The following is a 14,929-nucleotide window of genomic DNA, read 5'->3' as shown; positions in this document are numbered from 1 at the left end:
CCAAATGTGAAGCCTGGGGGAAGGAAATGCTTGTGAAGCACAAGAAAACAACTCTCTCACTTTATTTTCATCATAACAAGAGAAGCTACTTGAAAAATACTGGTCATAACACTTGGTGGTGGATTGACAGACCATCTAAGTCCCTTCAGCACTCTGATAAGGAGGTTCTGTCACAAACCCCAGAGTTCAAGAAGCATTTGGACAATGCTCTCAGGCACAGGGTGGGATTCTTGGGGCTATGCTGTGCAGGCTGGGAGTTGGACTTTGATGATCCTTGTGGGTGTCTTCCAACTCAGGATATTCTATGATTCTATGATTCTGTGATCTGACCCTATTTCATCACAATTGGAGCAATGAGACACCACCCTCACCTTCAGCAGGTGTGACCCACAGATGCAAAAGGCCACAGCTTGCCACCGGTCAGCTATGGGGACTTTGGGCAATGTTGGACTACAAGGAGGTGCCTTGTGCACAGACAGGTACTGCTCTGTTTCCATAGACCTGCAAATCTCACTCTGGGGACACAACTTCCCTTCAGGGGACATTTGGGCAATCTTTGTAAATGGACTTGACCAAGGCAGGGCAGCACAATGTGCCCAGATGCCACAGCAATCATGGCATCTAGGAAAGGAAGCCTCTCCCAAAACAGGGTCCTTTCCAATACTCCCAGATATCAGAGAATCCTGGAATGGTTTGGGTTGGAAGGGACCTTAAAGATCATCTTGTTCCATCCGCCTGCCATGGGCAGGGACACCTGTCACCTGTCACAGGTTGCTCAGAGCTCCATCCAGCCTGTCCCTGGAACACTTCCAGGGACTGATGATCTAATACTGGGTCTTCTTCCTTCCCATCCTGAGTGGTGGCTGTAGCCTTTTTTGGAATGGGAATCATTTCCCCTAATGCCAGCCCTAAAGTTGGTCATCTGAGCCAGTCAATAGTTAGAAATGTCCCCTCCCGGGACTGTTCATCTGTCCCAGCCCCGATGCCAGCGCGGCAGCGGGATGAAGTGCCTTCTGGAGGCTCTGGGAGGGGCTCACAGCACTAACTGGGGTTTCGCCAGAACGATTAGATCATTCCTTGCCACTCGGGCGAGACTGTACAGCAAGGAAGAAAGAGCAGGAGGGAAGGACGGGAGTCTCGACAGCCTCTGTGTCTCCAAATTACACCCGGGGACAGGAAGCTTGCAGAGGCTGCTCTGCAAGCCCTGCCCTTTCTCCAGCACCTTGTCCTTCCTTCCCGTTCGCACTTCACGCGCACAGAAGACGAAAAATCCCGAAAGAAGTCCGCAAGGACACGAAAAATGACGCAGGAAAGCCACCAGATGGGGCTCGACGCTCGAGAAAATGCTACGCCAGTCACATACGACACTGGTGACACTGGTGTGACATCCCCAGCAGACCCCGAGTGGGGTGGGAATGGCCGTAGACCACCTGCTCTCCCAGTCCCCAACATGCCCAGATCCACTACCTGCGCTTGGCACTTCCCTGGAAGATCCCAGCCCCAGAAGATGCAGCACAATGGAGGGATCCTGCCTTCCCTTCACCCATGCAAGGAATTAAATAAATGCGGTTCAGCTGGAAAGGCAAAGTCAGGGAGAGTGTAATGGCTCAAGGAGAAAGCAGAAAAAGTGGACCACGCAAATGGTTTTTATAATATCAATGACACAGGGCCACCAAATCCCAAGGTGATGGTGCCCATAAGGTGCTGCTCACAGGCAGAGACACCATCACCTCTGCCAAACTCTTGCCACCAAATCTGTCCTGTAGTTCTGGATGGCCTCCCCTCCCCAGAAGCTCCTATTCCTGCTGGTACATGAAACTCTTCTTCTGAAGCTTAAGTCACTCATTTCTCATCTCCTCAGCCATGGACAAGGAGAATTTATTCATTTTCACCCTGCAGCCAGTCATTTACCTGTTTGCACATAGTTACCACATAAACTCTTCTCTCCAGACTGAAAAATCCCATAGAATCACAGAATCATTAAGGTTGGAAAAGAGCTCTAAGATCATTGAGTCCAATTGTTCCCCCCAGCACTGCCAAGGCCACCACTAACCCCTGTCCCCAAGTGCCACATCCACAAGGCTTTTAAATCCCTCCAGGGATGGGGACTCCACCACTGCCCTGGGCAGCTGTGCCAGGGCTGGACAACCCTTTCCCAGGAAGAAAATGTTCCCAATATCCGATTTAAACCTCCCCTGGCACAGCTTGAAGCCATTTTCTCTCGTCCTGTCCCTTGTTCCCTGGGAGCAATCCCAACCCCCACCTGGCTCCCCCCTCCTGTCAGGGAGTTGGAGAGAGCGAGGAGGTCCCCCCTGAGCCTCCTTTTCTGCAGAAAAAAATTCTTTCAGTCTCCTCTCACAGGTGACATTTCCTACACCTCTACTCTTCCACATTGCTGTTCCCGTCACCTGTCTCCACTTCTGGGTTATTTTTAAGACCAAAAAATACTTTTCCAAGCACTCCAGCTTGGCCGAACCAAACCATAACAGTGACATTGAGTCACTCAAAAAGATTAGGAAGAAACTAAAGAAGGGACACCAAATCCTGCAGTGATTTCTCCTTGATCTCTAGGGATTCACCACCATCCACACAATTTAAGCCTGAATGTTTCTTACTGGCCACAGTGAGAGGACATGAGAACAATTCACAGAGGCATCATGAAAGGACATGAAAATACATTGGAGTAACATAATTTCCTGATCCTGTCTCCATCAATGGCCGGAACAGTGGCAATGACAGAAACACCAAATTGTCCTGGTTGTTGAGCCCACAGCCTTTGGCAAAGGTCAGCTGTGTTTTGCTCTTCCATAGAGGAGGAAACTGAGTCATACAACACCAAAAAGGTGCTCTGAAAGGTCTTTCAGCATCTAAACTCATATCTTTGGGCGCCTCTAACCACAACACAAACATGAGTGGAGTGCTGCCCCACCTGCTGATGGTCCTGCATCCACGGTGGACATTCTCCTTCACACCCTAAAACCCAGCCCTGCCCAATCTGACCTGAGCAGGAAGACCCAGAAGGACAAATCTCTTCCTATCCTATGAGACTGGGACCTCAGGAATCCCTTGGCACAATATTGGCCAGCAAATGGTCCCAGCACGTGAGCAAAGCAGCTCCAAGGACCGTTTGGGGCTGAAGGGAAATGAACTTCCCTTTGTACTCTCCTTGGTCCATGACAAAATATGGTGCTGCATCTTCAGCTTCCTTCAAACTCAAATCTGGCAAAGAGAGGAAAAGAAGGACTAAAACCCCATTCCTCCTTGGTGCCAGTCAATTGTGAGCTTAACTGGGAAATATTCTGAGAATAACTGGGAAAGGCAATATTTCTACCTGGTAGGCTTCCAACAATTACTAAATATCTACTTAATTAATCAACATAAAATTTCACGCAGCTCTGACACTGATATTTCTTAACCTTATTTCCAAACACAAATGTTCAACACTGGTGTAAGCAGTTTTATTCCAGTTTACCTATTTCCTTGTGGTATTTTATTTACTTGTTTGAGGGATTTTCCTACTTTCACTAACACTGCTTAAGTGTAGACAAACTCTGAAGAAAGAAGAAAAAAAAATCAATGTCATTTCACCTGAAATTTGTTGTTCTCGGTCAAGCTGGTACCAAACAGGCTTCTATAATTAGACTTTCAAATCCATATTCGGGCCTGATCTTCAATCTTTAGCAACACGATGCTTCCTCTTATGTCAGAGAAAACCATTCACCGCTCTGCGCTTTTGAAAATCAGGCTAATTTATTTATTTAAGAGCTTAATTTTGGATACAGGAGCCTAACTTTATGCTTGGTTTTTTGTTTTTTTTTTGAATGCTGGCTATTTTTATATACGAGAGTGTGTGTATTTGTGTATATTTTTAGTTCTGAGTCTCATCACGGTTTCAAGAGATAGAACTAATTTGGGGTTGGGAGGGGGATTGGGGGGATTTTTTTTTGATTTTTTTTTAATGCACAAAGGGTTGGTTGTGCCCTCCCTCCTGGCAGGATTCCCAGAATTCCTGTTGGTGTAATTACCCTCACGCTTATTTACTACAGATGTTGCAGCAGCACATGAACTGCACGGGGCAAAGTCACTGCTGTCCCTGTGCCAATGGAGCCAAAGCCACTGGATCCAGAAATGTGGTCAAATAACCTTTGGAGAGAAGCACAGGAGGCAGGAGATGCTCCTACTGTAAAAAACCCAACACCCTCCCCCGAGTGCTGCGGAAAAAGATGCTCCATGTGGATGGCAGTGGATGGGTTTTGGAGGCAGAGGCTCTGTCATTAAACAAAGGAGACCAAAAACCAGCCTTTGTCCTTGGCCAGCTGGCATGACTCCACTCCGTGTGGCTACACCCATCTTAGTTGGACTTGGCCATAATTTCCAGAGACTGTGTTGACAGTGGAACTGGGTGGACTGTTGCAGGATGGTGCCTGAGCCTTGGCACGGTTTGATTTTTGGAGTCCGGGTATCACCACCAGGACGCCTCAGGCAACGGGCTGGCGTGAGATGAAGAGGATGTGGATGTGTGAGAGGGTCACAAGAGCACAGACAGGCTCATCAGCACAGGCCCTGGGCTATGCTTTGAGGAAAAAAGAGCCCTCATGGCCTGGCCCACACAACCATAAGCTGACCAAGGTCAGGAATCTCAGACTGTAAGAGACAACAAAGGACTGATTGCTTTTCCTGAGACCAGTGGGCCAGGACTGACCACAGAAATCAACTCTCTCATCCTCCAAATCCAGGCAGCTGCCTTCATACTCAGTATTGGGAATGATCCCTGGTGCCTACAGAGTCCTGAACCCTGTGCAGGTTATGGTGACGTGAAAAGTCCCAGCAAGACTGGATCAATCCAGTGATTATGCTCAGAACTGAGCGTAGAATCGTAGAATAACAGAGTATCCTGAGTTGGAAAGGACCCACAAGGATCATTAAGGCCAACTCCTGGCCCTGCACAGGGCATGATGAAGCTACAAGTGCCCAGGAACAGGCCTTGAAATTGCCTAATTTACTAGTATAGGTATAAAGAAATATGGAAAGTAGTATTTGATGTACTCACTCCACTCCCAACAACTCCAGGTTGGGAAACTCTTCTTGACTGAGCACAACCAATTCCTCCTTTCAGAAAAGCAAATCCTGGCTTGAAAATGGGAGAACATGCTGGAGAAGCCAGAAAGAGGTGTCTGGGGAAAGGTGGAGCTCAGAAAATTAACTCTGCTGAGTAGGTTGCAACTGATGCCTGCAGCACCTCACATGTCCCTTTGGCTTTGTAGGGCTTGTCAGGAGCAGGATGCAATGGGTACAGCACCTTCCCAGGGTCTCATTAACCTCCTTCGCTTCTCCCCAGAGAACCTCACCTTGCCACGTGGGGTAGGTTGACCCTGGATGAAAGCCAGTAGCCTACCAAGCTGCTCTATCACTCCCCTCCTCAGCAGGATGGTTTGGGGAGGCAGAAAATATGATGGAAAAAAACCCTTTATAGATTGAGATAAAGACAGTTTACTAAAGCAACAGTGAAGGTTGCACACAGGCAAGCAAAGGAAAAAAAATCCAAAGATTTCATTCTCTACTTCCCATCAGCAAGCAATGTCCAGATGTTTCCTGGGAAGCAGGGCTTCAGCACATGTGCTGGTTGATTCAGAAGGCAAACGTTGTAAAAAACTAATGGGTCCCCCTTTCTCCTCCCTTCTCTTAGCTTTTTTATCTGAGTGATGTCATGTGGGGTGGAAGATCCCTTTGGTCAGTTTGGGTCAGCTGTTGGCTATGTCCCCTCCCAGGATCTTTCCCTCCTGGTGGGAGCAGAATGTTGGGGAGACAGCACTGATGTTGTGGGAGCACTGCCCAGTGGTAGCCAAAACACTGGGGTGTTTCCAACTCCTTTTCTAGCTCCAAATGCAAAGCACAGCACTGTGAGGGCTGCTGTGGGGAAAACTGGCTCCATCTGAGCCAGACTCAGTCACAGAATCACACTGAAGATCATCAAGTTCAACCATCAGTGCAGGACCACCGTGTTCACCACCAAACCATGTCCACAACTGCTATATCCGTGCTTTTTGAACACCTCCAGGGAAGGTGATTCCACCAGTGCCCTGGGCAGCTGTGCCAGGGCTGGACAAGCTTTTCAGTGAAGAATTTTTCCCCAATATCCAATCTAAACCTCTCCTGGCACAACTTGAGGCTGTTCCCTCTTGTCCTGTCCCTTGTTCCCTGCGGAAGAGCCTGACCCTTCCCTGTCTCCCCTCTCCTGTCAGGGAGTTGCAGAGAGCCAGAAGTTCCCCCCTGAGCCTCCTTTTCTCCAGGTTGAATCCCCCCAGCTCTCTCAGCCTCTCCTGGTGCTCCAGCCCCTTCCCCAGCTCTGTTCCCTTCCCTGGACACGCTCCAGCCCCTCAATGTCTTGTTATGAGAGGCCCAGAATTGACCTCAGGATTTGAGGTGTGGCCTCACCAGGGTGTCCACACAGGGGGACAATCACTTCCCTGGTCACACCACTGCTGGTACAAGCCAGGTGCCGTTGGCCTGCTTGGCCAGCTGGGCACACTTGGGCTTGTGTTCAGAATTCCACCATGGCACTACAGGAGCATGTTATGACCTTGGTGTCGTGGTATCAACTGTATGGGTGGACACCACCTCCCTCATAATCTCGTGGCACCAACCTTCTCCCTGGTGCTCCCTCCTGGAAGGAGAGGGGTGGGATGCAGCACATTATCCATCTGACAGCTCACTCTCCTGCCACCTCCTCCACAGGCTCACTATTGCAAGAGGCCATTGGCCTTGAGCACTGGAGGGTGTTCATGGATAAAAAGCCCCCTTCTCAGAAGGGAGGAAACGAGGATGTGGAACTGCTTGGCTGGAAGGCTGGGAGAGGAGGCTGCCTGAACATCCCCTGAAAATGAGGTTATGTGAGGCCAGATCTCAGCTGGAGCGAGCTGGCATCCACAGGGCTCCAGCAATTTACACCAGCTGCGGCTTTGGCCCGCTTTTTTAATTTTAATGAATTATTTTCCTTCTGAAAGATCTAAGAGCAATATAAGATGCGGCGCTCAGGCGACGGGGGAGCGTGAAAGTAAAACGCCGTCTATTTAAAAAAATCAAAATCAAACTTGCAGTTCCCATCACCACCAGCGTGCTCAGGATCAACATTTGTTAGTGCTTGTTTTCTTGGTTATAATGTCACAAGCTTTAGTGATGAGGATTCACAGAGGGATTATTGCTGTCACTAGTTTGAGTATCAAAGTAGTAACTTCAGGGTCCCACCCAGGTGCTGATACATCGCAGCTTCATCTGGCTGCTTCCATGGCATCAAACTCCTCCAGAACAAGGGGCTGCATCCAAACTATCTCTAGGGAACGGCTCATGGCCTGGACTAATCCTCAAAGCATGCAGGACTTATTCACACCACTAATGGTTTTGTTGTGCCAAAACCAGGCTGGGGACTATTGCTGAACTGGAAAGATCACTTTCCATCTCAAAAGCAAGAATGGAATCCTTATTTCTGCACAAGCCCTTCCTCTAATCCAGCCTCTTCACAGGTCATCCCAAGTACATACAACTACAATCTCTCAGCATTTTGATGACTTTCATCCTGATTTTCAGAACTGAGATTCCCAGAGCTTTCTGACATCTTGCCACTTTTTGGGATTTCGTCATATGGTTTATACTTAAAAGTGAACAAAATGCAACAGGAAGTGTATTCATCAAGTTCCAGTCCTTCTGCCTTGCACTTTCTGCTCTCTGTTGCTCAGTAAACATCCTTCAGTGTAAAGCTACCCCTTATCTACTTAATTGTTTCTACCAGCTCCTATTAAACTGTTAATAATCTCCATTCTATGCCTTGTCTTACTTATTGGAGAATGTTGCTGAACACAAAATAAGCTTATTCCATGCCTTTAAGGCACTTAAATGCATGGCATGACATCACCCACAAGTTGTGCAGACCAGTAGGTCATGGAGGACTCTGAACACAGAATTGTAGAATAGAATCGTAGAATAGAACCACTGAACCATTAATGTTGGAGAAGACCTCCAAGATTGAGTCCAACCTGTGACCAATCACCACCTTGTCAACCAGCTCAAAGCACTGAGTGCCATGTCCAGTCATTCCTTGAAAACTTCCAGGGATGGGGACTGCAATGCCTGACCACCCTTTCAGTGAAGAAACTCTTTCTGAGAGGGAGTTTATCATCATCCTGGTGCCAAACCTGGAACTCCAATATGAGACTTTATCCACCTCCCCACTCATCACAACATCACTGTGATCCTGCATCAGGCTTTGGAGTCACTCACGACAAGATCACACAACAGCCATTTCATCAAGGTGACAAAATTGCATTACTTGGCCCATATTAACATTTTTGAGTTAAACTGTACCCCAGTTTACTGCATCAATCTCTTCTCATGTTTTCTAGCACCCAGACATACCTCTTGGCTCCTTATGTCCTTATCCCTGCTTGAAAACTTCTCTTAGTGAGTGAGAATCTTGAAAGCCTTAGCCAAAATTTTAATGGATTAAATTTTAGTTTTAAAGCCAAAGGATGGTGTCAAGTCAGACTTTTGGAATACCCCTAATTCAGAAGTACAATAAGCAGCAAGTTAAGAAATTCTGGTCTTCATGTTAATTAAAAACCCCCATTCTTTAAATGCGTGTATTTGAGAGAGGACGATACTTGAATGTCCCTTTATACCAGAAACTCTTGCTTTTTGCAAAATACTATTTGCAACTGAAATACCTACTTGAAAGAATGATAGTCCCAGTCCTCTGCTGCATGGGAGAAACTGTTATAATTTCATATTCTAAGCCAGTTTAAAGCTGTTTTAAAGCACAGATGGCTTTACTAGACACCAACCGCAAAAGAGGCAGCTGATTTATAAAACTTATGCTGGGAAGGATCATATCATGGAATAATTTAGATTAGAAGGGGGTTTTAGAGGTGTCTGGATCGAGGCTCATGGTCTTGTGCAACTGAGTTTTGAAAATCTCAAAGGATGGAGACTCCACAGCCCCTCTGGGCAACCTGTGCCAGCACTTAACTGCGGTCACTGCAGACTCAGAGAATCCTTCAGGTTGGAAAAGACCTCAAGGCATTGAGTTCAACCATCAACCCAGCACCACAACCCTATGCACCACTAAACCATGTCCTCAAGTGCCACATCCACTCTTTTTTGAACACTTCCAGGGATAGTGAAAAGATTTTCAGCCCAAGATCACTTTCAGTATTTGAAGGAAGTCTCCAAATCAGCCCCTCTTTGGAAAGAATCAATTCCACCGAATAGTTGAGGGAGATAATAAAATCACGATGCTGTAGGATTTTTAGGATCTGGTTCCCACAGCTTTGGTATTTGCAGGCTGATTTAACTCGTGGCTGATAATCTGGGGGCTCTGATACACAAAACGGGGTGCTCTGATAATTTCAGAGTAGTGTCCTCAGCAGCTGAATGGGACATACACCTGTATGACCTTCTCTGAGGCATCGCTCATGCTCTTTGTCTAAATCCTTTTTTACTGATGGTTTAAGCAGATATTTGGGGCTGTGAGACCACAGGCAGGGCTGCAGGTGTGATTTCATCCTGCTGACAGGCACTGTGGCCATCACCTCCAGCAGATGCACAGGGTAAAAAAGTGGGGCAAGGGCATCGCTGCAGATAAAGCTCCAGAGGCCAAAGGTGCTTGAGCTGCTCATCCCCGTGTTGCTCAGTCTGGGGGATGTTTCTGGTGTTTACCTTTGGGACTCCTCTCCTTTCCCAGCTGCAGAGTAATTTTCTCTGACTCACAGGCTGAAAGATCACAACTAAAAGGAGAGAAACAAATCATAAGGCTTTGATTTGCCAAACTTTCCCAAATCTGGTAGTTACTGAGCTATCCACGCTTAGCCAGAGCCTGGCCAGTATTTCTTTGTTTGCAAAAACAGTCATGAAAGTTCTATTGGAATATTCATTACAACCCCAATTTTGGAAGCAGCCAGGCAGCCTCTCCTTGCTGCATCCCCATGGGCTGTGGGGTTCCCCTTGATATCCATGTTGCAGAATCCCTATTCCCAGATCTTTGCTCAGTAAATCAATACAGAATCAGAGAATAGCTTTCTGGCGGGAGCTCTCATTGTTTCGAGCCAGGCTCGTGGAAATCATGTTTATGATTTCACTTGCCAATTATTTTGTGAGATGTGGAGCTCCAAAATAGAAAAACAAGCCCCAAGATCTCTCCAACACTGGGGTATGAATGCCCTTTTTTGATTTTAATGTGGGAAGCATCTCTGTGCTGCTCAAAGGAGCGGGGTAGCTGGAGAGGGTGTCGCAGTGATGGGTGCTGCACAGACATGTCCCAGCATCCATCACATGTGGGATGGTCTCACGTCCTAGCACTGAGCCCAATGTTTTCTTTTATCACAGATTCCCCCCCCCAAATTAGTTATGAATACTTAAACCCCAGTCCCTTCCCTATTTTGCACACACTTATTTACTTAAAGGATACTCCAACACCTACTGCTATTGCCTCCAGCTAAGCCTTCTGTTTTAAATCAAAGCTGTTAAATAGCTTTACACAGAGAGGAGGAACTTGGTCTCAGACTGAATTTTTCCTTCAAGTGTGTTTGCAAAAATAGGGTTTAACGTCAGGGCTCTCCTTTTGGAAATAAAACTGCTCCCAGTCCAGTAAGTCCTACAGGAACAGAGGAAAACCTCGAAAATAAAGTGGAGGGCTTTTGATTCACTTGTCTTGGCTCCAAGCAAGGGAAGTTTCAGGGAAAATCCAAAGAAATGCCTGAGGGCTCCCAAAACATGAGTGTTCAAGCGCATGATGCTCAGAGACACGTGGGAATAGTCGCCTTGCCCTTTGAATAGGATGGGCCATTTTACAGCATTTAACCCAGATGGTCTTGAGAAGTGATTTGGCATCGTGTGGACCCACCAGAGCCACAGGATATCTCAGGAGAGGAGAATTTGGCATTGCTCTGGGATACCAGTCAAAGGCAGGGACACATCTTCATCTCCTCACGGTTCTCTGCAAGCCTCCAAGATCTGTCAGTGGAGGATGCAGAGCAGGAGAAGGGAAAGTCATGTCTTTTACCAGCAGTGAGTCCTTTGGAGATGGAGACACTGGTTTTCTCTTCTAGGGGTTTTCCACATACTGAGGAATTTAACAAACCAGTTTGGGGTCATGAGTCCAATGATCTGAGCAGATACTGCAGATTGCCTGTGGTCTAAACCCTCAGAAACTGATGTGGACCCCAGAGCCAAAGAGTAACACAACTGGGAGCTTATTCCTTCCCTCAGAGGGAAACATTTCCTATTTCCAGGCTCTGGCTGCTGGGGAAGACAAGAGGGTTGTGTCTCTCACTGGGAGATCAGGGAACTGATTTGGATTCTAGGAGAGCATTCACTACATTTACAGTATTTACTCTCTCCATGGCCATCAAGGTCACTGATGCTGAAGCAGGGCCTGAAATCACCAGACAAGACTTTTCCACGCAGCACAATCTCTCCTAACCCCCACAAACAGTGGCTTTGTAGAGCTGAGGAGGTGGATGCTCCAGGAGTTTTTTAACAGCACGCCAGAGAAACACCAGCCAGGAGGAGTTTTGGGGCGGGAAGGATTCTGCTTAGGAAAAGGGGAGCTGGTTCTTGAGGACCTGGTGGAGCTGCAAAGAGCTGCTGCAGAGCTGCCAGGGTCAGAGCTGTGGCTCACTGCCAGCTGCAGCGAGCCCTCCCCGCCGCTTCCATCCCTCCCTGGCACACGCTGCTGCAGAGCAAAGCACCAGGACTCCCAGAAAATCCTCGGGATGCTGCTCAGGGATGCCTGAGTCCACCCCAGCCTTGCAAGGGACCGTCACGGCCCTGGGACTGCACATTCAGCAGCACATCCCCGGCTCCTCCGTGCTCCAGAGGCATCCCTGGAGCAAAGCTCCCGCCGCGGCGGCTTTGCGGGAGGGGGTTGAGACTGTCGCCTGCGTTTTGCCACCCCTTTGAGGAGAAGGAGCTAAAAATTGGGTGAGCGCCTGTGAAATCCTGGAAGAGCAGCCTCAGATCAGGGCTATTTTTAGTTCCACAGAAGCTGCGCATACATTAGTAAGGGCTTGCCTTCCTTCCCCGGGCTCGAAGAAATCACACGGTGTCCTCCCAGCCTGCCAGGAGAGAGTTTAACCCTTGTTGTCTCTCCACAGTCAGCCCCATCCAGCTGCACCTCAATATGGGCCCTGATGGGGGCCAGAAAAAGGGACAGAAAGGTCTTCATGGGCATTTTGGCTCTAGTCAGGTGGAGGAAGAATTAGAGGGGACCTTTGCCCCATGGTCCTTATATCTGGTGTCTGGTGAAAGGAGCAGGGACTGGAAGGAATCTCCAGCACAGAAATGGCATCTTACTCCCATCACTATCAGCCCTGGCTGAGGAACTGCCACACCAGGGGCTGAGAGGGGCAGGGGGGAGTTCAGAGCTTGCAGGACCTGAGTTGATGCCTCATCTCCAATGACCTCTTGTAATGGCCAAGACGGATTCCCTTCATGAACTGCCACCTTCAATGCACCCACTGTAGAATCACAGAATCACAGAATGGTTGGGATTGGAAGGGAATTTAAAGCTTGTCCCATTCCAACCCCTTGTCATGTTCAGGGACATCTCCCACTAGACCAGGTTGCTCCAAGCCCCTCTAACCTGGCCTTGAGCACTTCTAGGGATGAGGAAGTAAAGCACCATGAGGTATTTAATACAAATCTGCAATCCTTTGGCCATGTTTTCCTGGGAAACAAGACCTCATCACCACATTTTCAGATGCTTGGTGTCACATCTCCTTCCTCCCACCGGCGGTGTCTCCTGTGCTCCAGACACATCACGCCAGGAAAACCATGGCTTGGACCCATAAAGGGAGCGAGGCCAGGGATGAGCTCACCGGCTCGCTGCAACGCACGATGCCTTCCAGCACAAAATTAACAAAAAATAATTGCAACATTTGTCCCTACTTTTTTTTTTTTTCCCCTCCAGGATGAGGAGCAAACCCCGCACGAGGTGCCCGCGGACGCTCCCCGCGCTTCACACCCACAGCGCCCGTCAGCCCCGCTGCCCGTGCACTTTAACATTTTCCAGCTCTTTAATATTTATTACCTCTGCTGCTTCGTATTACTCATCAGCTATTCCTGGCCAGAGGAAATGCACTGGTGGGTTCTGAAGCGTGGATGGAGGTTCTCTGTTCTTTGGGGGGGGGGCCCTTGGTGAGGCACCGCCTCACAAACAGACACACGCTGCTCCGCACTCGGCCCGTGCCGTCTCCTGGGGCTTTGGAGAATCAAAAGAGCCTCACAGTGACTTTTCAAAGGCCACCAGGATGTGTTAAGCCACCAGGAGAGGACACACAGCCTTCTTGGAAGGTATAGAAACCCTTGCCTCAGCTGATCCCTGCAGAAACACCCCTTTCCCCCTTGGAAGTTCACCTGAGCATCCTTCCCTGCTTCACCTGCAGTTATTTTACAAGCCTCCTCCCAGCCCCGTGATTAAAATTAACCACGAGCCTGGCAGCAGCTTTGCCTACTTGCAGGATTTCTCCCAGCTGCTGGGGGCTGCCAGTAAGGATACATGTAATAAAATGAAGCAGGTCAAGCTATGCGGGAACCTATGGATGGCTGCAATTGCAGTTGTTTCATTTGATAGTTAACTCCTAATTAAGACTGATTTTAAATAATATGACAAACAGGACTACTTTCTAGTGATCACATCCAGGAGAAGAACCAGCCCAGGTAGAGTATTACCCACTACTTCAGCATTTTTTCTTTTTTTCCTTTTCTCCTACTAATTTTAAAGGAGCTTGCTGCTTGAAGCTTAATAAAAGTGAAGCCACCTGACCACGTCCTCGCTCCACCACCCTCTGGGCACAGCTGAGTCTTCCCGTGCCAGCAGACAGTTTATCCAAGTGACACAAATGCGGTCACAGGAGCTTTCCACCAGCAAACAGCATCTGGGAGGCGAGGTATGGAATCCTGCAGCTCAGCCCAGGGGATGGATGTTCATGCACAGTTAGGTGCAGAAATGGAGGCAGGGAGGTTAAATGACTTCCCCCGAGCTAGGGGGAAGTTGGTTGGTGGGTTTTAATTTAGAACAGAATGGAATGGAATGGAATAGAATAGAGTGTTTCAGTTGTAAGGGACCATCTAGCCCAACCACCACTTTGGGAGGTCCTTGTCTCCCTGTCCCTGCTGGATGGGCTCCTTTTGGAAGTGCAAGGTGCCTAATCCAAAGGAAAAGAAAACCTTTTGTTTTCACACACGTCCTTTCGACCTCCTGCTACTCAAAATGCTTCCAGGGCCCATTTGGATGCCTCCTGCATTCCTGATCCAGCCGAGGCAGCTGCCCTGCACTGCACAGAGGATGTTTGCATTAACATTGACTATGGTAAATGCTTAGAGGAGATATATCCCAGAAGCACCAATAAACTGCCGGACTCATTGATCCAGGCGTGACTCAGGAGTCACCACGGAATAATCTCTTTCGGCACCTTCCTCTGGCTGAGCCCGGGCAGAGTTTCTGCTCCCATCAGCAAAGCAGTCGAGGTCTCTTCCATCTTGCACTTCTCCAGGGGAAGGCCAGCTTGAATGACACGTGGGGGCTATTGATTTCTGTAATGAATGAATGGATTTTCCCCTCCTGTGCTCACACCCCCCTCCCTCTCCCATGGAATAATTCAGCGCCTCTGTCATTTACTACCCAAATGCCTCTCCGAAGTGCAAACATGCAGCCTTTCCCTGCTGGCTTTGTGTGCTGTCTCCAAAGCCCTGACCTTGGCTCCACTGTTTTCTCCTGCCTTCTCCCTCCAGGAGGGATGATTTACACTCGTGCAGTGAGGCAAAGATCCCAGGCAATGGAGAACATGGAAGTTTTCCTCCCCAGAAGGAAGGTGTGTGGCGAGAGCAGTTGGATACTCTGAGATTGTGTGTCACATGCTGCAGAACTGGATGGAAAAGG

The 14,929-nt window shown here is 48.4% G+C and overlaps 1 protein-coding gene and 1 long non-coding RNA gene across 2 annotated transcripts in view; one reads left to right on the top strand and one right to left on the bottom strand.

Moving 5' to 3' along the window:
- The window catches only part of XKR6 (XK related 6), a 188,274-nt gene that overhangs the window by 22,398 nt on the left and 150,947 nt on the right, over positions 1–14,929 (bottom strand). The window lies entirely within an intron of this gene.
- Positions 385–1,587, top strand: LOC113999600. The gene is made up of 2 exons (XR_003544916.2): positions 385–479; positions 1,260–1,587. It is a non-coding gene; the product is annotated as an uncharacterized LOC113999600 (long non-coding RNA).

Source organism: Pipra filicauda, unplaced genomic scaffold, assembly GCF_003945595.2.
Source record: "Pipra filicauda isolate LSUMZ 115617 unplaced genomic scaffold, ASM394559v2 scaffold132_size2486313_pilon, whole genome shotgun sequence".
Lineage (NCBI taxonomy): Eukaryota > Metazoa > Chordata > Aves > Passeriformes > Pipridae > Pipra > Pipra filicauda.
This window is presented reverse-complemented; position numbering and strand designations above follow the sequence as displayed.